Source organism: Peromyscus leucopus, chromosome 9 (genome assembly GCF_004664715.2).
Source record: "Peromyscus leucopus breed LL Stock chromosome 9, UCI_PerLeu_2.1, whole genome shotgun sequence".
Taxonomy (NCBI): Eukaryota; Metazoa; Chordata; class Mammalia; order Rodentia; family Cricetidae; genus Peromyscus; species Peromyscus leucopus.
The window spans coordinates 72,564,223-72,569,493 of NC_051070.1; the positions used below are offsets into that span (position 1 = coordinate 72,564,223).

The 5,271-nt window shown below is 48.4% G+C and overlaps 1 pseudogene; it reads right to left on the minus strand.

Moving 5' to 3' along the window:
* Positions 1-3,312: 3,312 nt before the first annotated feature.
* LOC114682276 lies at positions 3,313-3,950 on the minus strand (annotated as a pseudogene).
* Between the last annotated feature and the right edge of the window lie 1,321 nt (positions 3,951-5,271).

The following is a 5,271-nucleotide window of genomic DNA, read 5'->3' on the forward strand; positions in this document are numbered from 1 at the left end:
GTGTAACAACCTTGGCTGTCCTAGAACTCACTCTTTAGACGAGGCTGGCCTGGAACTCAGAGATCTGTCCGCCTCTGCCGCCTGTGTGCTGGGGTTAAAAGTGTGCGCCTCCACCTCCCGGCCCCTGGTGCCTGTATAGGGAGAGAGACTACAACACATGCATGCCCTCTGTCTCTTGCCTTGCGGTGCCCTGAATCACCTCAGGAGTCTGCCAGCAAGAAGGCCACCACCGGATATGGCCCCTCAGCTTTGGATCCTTCCGTGAGTCAAAATAAATTTACCCAGTCTGTAGTGTTGTGTTATTAGCATCAGAAAACAAACTATAGAGTTCGAGGCCAGCCTGGTCTACAGAGTGAGATCCAGGACAGGCACCAAAACTACACAGAGAAACACTGTCTTGAAAAACAAAAAAACAAACAAACAAAAAAAAAAGAAAGAAAGAAAGAAAGAAACTATAAACGAGGCCTTTTCCCATATGACCGATGAGAAAAGCCGGGCTCAGGGAGCAGAGATAGTTCTGTAGAGAACCTCAGAGTCAGGGATGCCTCCATTTATTTCCCTCACCTGCCAATCATGTGAGTCTGACTCACCCTAGGGTGGTTAGGTGTCTGCAGGGCAGTCTCCCACACACTGTGGAAGCACTCATTTAACTGCAAGCACGGACAGCCTCGGTTTCGATTTCCTGGAAGATAACAAGTTAGTACTCAGCCCCACGGCCTGCTCCTCACCACTGCCGGACACGATGGCCTACATCTTGGGAGGGGTCGGGTGTAATGCCACTCCAGTTACAGGATCCCCGGCTCGTGATTCTGTGCGATTCTCAGCCTAGAGCTGGGTGCATGACATCAGGCCTGTGAAGGTGAAGAATTCTCACTGGAGGGTGGAGGCAGCTGTAGGGACTCATCTGTGGTCCTCAGGAGAAGAACGGCTGGGCAGGAGGCAGGGGCGGGAAAGGGGTGGAGGGAGCAGTTAGTAGGCGGAGTTAAGCAATCTCTTTCTTCCCTCTCCTTCCCACTCCTCTTTTCTTTCCTTCTGTCTCTTTTTCCCTCCTTTCCCTCTTCTCTCCTTGCTTCCTTCCCTTTCTCCTCTCCTCTCCCTTTCCTGGGGAAGTACTCAACCACTGGGCTCCATCTCTAGCACTTTTTGTATCTTTTTATTTTGAGACAGGATCTTACTAAGCGGCCCAGGCAGGCCTTGAACTTGTGCTCTTCTTGCCTCAGGCTCCTTGGTGGTTGGGATGACAGGCTTGAGTCACGGCAGGTTGAGCAGAATGAAGTAAGATACAAATGCAAATGCCAGAGCTCTTTATTTCATGGGCAATTGGAGAGACTCACCATTGTCTGACTTTGATTGAGTCATTGAGACATCCCGAGGCTCAGCTCTCTCCTCATACAATGGGATTGTGAAATACTTGCTTTGATTTACAGGGATATGGGGAGATCTGATGTAAAAGTGTAAGAAGCCAGCCAAATCATCTGTCCTGACGGAGACAGGAAACAGGGGCATTCAAGGCGAGGGAGCACACAGTGCAAGCTGTAACAGCGGGCTCATTTTCATTATTGCAGCTCTTTTGATAACAGAGCTACAAGTTTACACTTCAGCAAGCAACCCTGACTAGCAGGCCAGCTTTTCAAGCTTACAATGCATAGCAGTGTTACCTTTTCTTCCCAGAAAGACATCTGAGGCATGGGAACATCACTTGACCTAACTATTCTCTAAGTTGAGGAAGGCTGCAGGCATTCCTGTGTCCCATCCCAAATTTACTGGCATTCCAAATTCCCTCCATGAGAAATATGAGCCCCTATCCATGTCATAAATTCATTATATCCTTAGAACCTTAATTTAAATCCCAACATTAAAAAAAAAAAGCTTCCTAATCCCCAAAGCAAGTTGCAAATGCAGGTTTGGCATTTATTGAGTAGTTCAGGTGAGAATCAACTGTCCTTTGGGATGGGGGAGTCTCTTGTCCTCTGCTCAGAAGGATGTGGCCCTTTTCTTGGGTGGTAGACCCATCCACTCTAGATTCTTTAACAGATCTGGGACAAGAACCATGGTTAGCAGAGGCTGGAGAATGGCTCAGCAGACAGAGCTCAGAGCACTTGCTCCTGGAGAGGAGTACAGTTCGGTGCCCAGGACCCACATTGGGTAAATCATAATAACCTGTCACTCCAGCTCCAGGGGACCTGACGCCCTCATTTGCCCTCTGAGAGCACCTACCCTCACAAGCATGTAATCCCCTTGTGAACACACACACACACACACACACACACACACACACACACACATTTAAAGAAATATGATTAAGAATATTCTGGGCCATGGCAGAGGCATAAAAATAAAGAAGGAACACTGAAGAAGTGAAGGAAGAGGGTGACCAAGCCAATTTCTGGGATGGCGAAGAAGAGAGAGAGAGCAGGAAATGTGGGGAGGAATTCCAGTGGAGGCATTTTGCATAGGGTATTTATTTCTTTCCTTCAAAACATTTTTTTAAAAAAAAGTCTGGCAAGGATTTGTTAGGAAGCTCATTAGTCACAGTGAATAAAAGCCGTGAACAGAAGAACCAGCGTCTCCAGATTCGAGCCCTGAGTTTACAACGCAAGTTAGAAGCCAGTAAACACCAAGGAGGTCCCGAGGGTAATCTCCAGGAAGTCTCAGTTCTACCCCAACCAGGTCCCCCACCCAGAGAGAGGACTTCATGCTCTCCCACCTGCTTGGCTAGACAGTGAGAGGAGACCTCCCCTAAGCAGTCATTTACCAGGAGACTCCTTCCTTTCCAGCCACCATCATGGGACACTTGTGTATGTGACATACGACACCAGCTGGACACCCTGACACAAATGCTGAACAAAGACAAGAGGAGCAAGCAGGGACATGTGTTTCTAGTTGGAGATCTTCCTGACGGCTAACACAAACACAAAATCCTTGCAGAAGGATTCCTGCAGCCAAGGAAGCTTCCTTTTTTTTTTTTTTTTAAAGGACAAATCACATACAAAAAAAACCTGCCCCAAGCAACAAGACCCATGGCATCCCATGGCCACACTGACTGGAAAAGCAAACGTTATTCATGACTGCCAGATGCCACCCAGCCTAAGCCGGTTTCTGCAGTGATTTAGAGAACGTCTGTCCCTTGGCACCCACGTGCTCCTGGTGGTGAGGCGGTTTCCATAGGCCAGGTGCCTGCAGCAACCCCAAGACCGAGCCTGACCGAGGCTCTATGTAGCAGGCAACTCTTGCTGGAGCCTTCTCAGTCCCTCCCAGCAGGTGGCTGCACATCTTCAATGACAGTGCATCTGAGGGAGCTTGGGCCGGCCCTTAAGAAATGAAGTGTGTCTGTGGGGTGACCTTATGGACCCAGTGATCTGCGGGGTTAGCTGATGCTTCGTAATTGCAGACGGTCACCTCATGCCGGCGAAGCTCAGTCCACTCTCCTCTCGGGCAGGATAGAAGATCTTCGTGGTATCTGCTCCCAAGTTCTTTGAAATATGAACAGAGAGATGATAAACATTGGAAAACCGGGAATTTTTTGTAGCATATTCTGATTCTCCTGTAATATCTCGGTGTGGACTGAAGGCCTGATCAGGTTCCCTTTGTGTATCATCAAAGGACATCTGTGGAATGTTCTTGTACAGACTCATCTCAGAGGGTGTGAGTCATCGTCCTCTCCCATTATGAAGAGGCCTTTGAGCTTGACATTGCCCATAAGTGGAATATTGGACAGAAGCTCTTCATCTGCATCACTTTCAACAAACTTGGAGCGGTCGGTCCGCTCCTCCCAGGTCTTGAAGACACCTCTGCCCTCTCGGCTCTTGTTGAGGCACCAGGCACCGCAGTCGCTCCAGGTCGGTGTGCAGGTACAGCCTGTGTGCCAGACCTTGCTGCTCATGACACCACCCACCTGCGACTCCCGGGGGTTGGCGCTTGCTCCACTCCTCAAAACATTTTTTTAACATTCATTCATTCATTCATTCATTCATTCATTCATTCATTCTGTGTGTGTGTGTGTGTGTGTTTGTGTGTGTGTGTGTGTGTGTGTGTGTGTGTGTGTGTGTGTGTGAGAGAGAGAGAGAGAGAGAGAGAGAGAGAGAGAGAGAGAGAGAGAGAGGCTACACACAGGCACATGTGTGGAGATCAGAGGAAACTCATGGGAGTTGGATCTCTCCTTTCAGTATGTGGCTCCTGGGGATCAAACTCAGGTCATCAGGCTTGGTAGCAGGCACCTGAGGCGTCTCACTGGCCCTGGCATTTCTTGACAGTGAGAGGAAGGAGACACCAAGAAAGGGACTGTTTCTCACTTCACGATTCTCAAGGAAGATATGGCTTCCACAAAGAAGTTTTGCCTCTGCTCCTAGTTTTGCCTCTGCTCCTAGATCAGATGTTCTTCTAACTCAAACTCTGTGCAGACATGGTCATGCCTCTTTAGCATGCAGAATCTGGGACAATTAGAACCAGTGCTGTGATTAGGAGCAGAGAAGGGTCTGAAAGCCCACCAACACCTTCAAATACAAGAGAATAAATGACATGCGGCCCTACACCTACCGGATGTTGGAATCCTTCAATGAACTAAGGAACTCAAGCTAACCAACACGTGGATTTCTCTGTAGGGTCCCATCCCTCTAACTGTCACCATAGGTCTTTTCTGAGAAGCTGGTACATTCTCAGGGCCTGTGTGTAGTGGGTTCACATGGAGAGCTGGTCTCCTGGGCTACCGGGTCCTACAGGAGGCTGTCTGGGAACCTCAGTATTGATGTCCACAGTGGCTGGACTGGTTTACATTCCCACCAGCAGTGTAGAAGGGCTCCCTTCTGTGTGCATCCTCACCAGCGTTTGTGGTCATTTGTTTCCTTGTGTTCTGAGTGGGAATGACATGAAAACATCACTGGCCTCAGAAAGCTGCAGATTAAAGCAGAAGGCTGTCCTGCAGCCCACAGGACACAGGCTCAATCTGCTTGTTGCATAAGGACATTTATTCTCTGTTGTGGGATAATCTTTTTTTTTTTTTTTTTTTTAAAGATTTTTATTTATTTATTATGCATATTTGTTCTACCTGCATGTGACACTGCAGGCCAGTAGAGGGCACCAGATCTCATTACAGATGGTTGTGAGCCACCATGTGGTTGCTGGGAATTGAACTCAGGATCTCTGGAAGAGCAGTCAGTGCTCTTAACCTCTGAGCCATCTCTCCAGCCCAGGGATAATCTTTTTGTACACTCTGAAGATGTGTTTTTGCCAAGGTGCCTTCTGATTGGTTTAACAAAGAGCTGAATGGCCAAT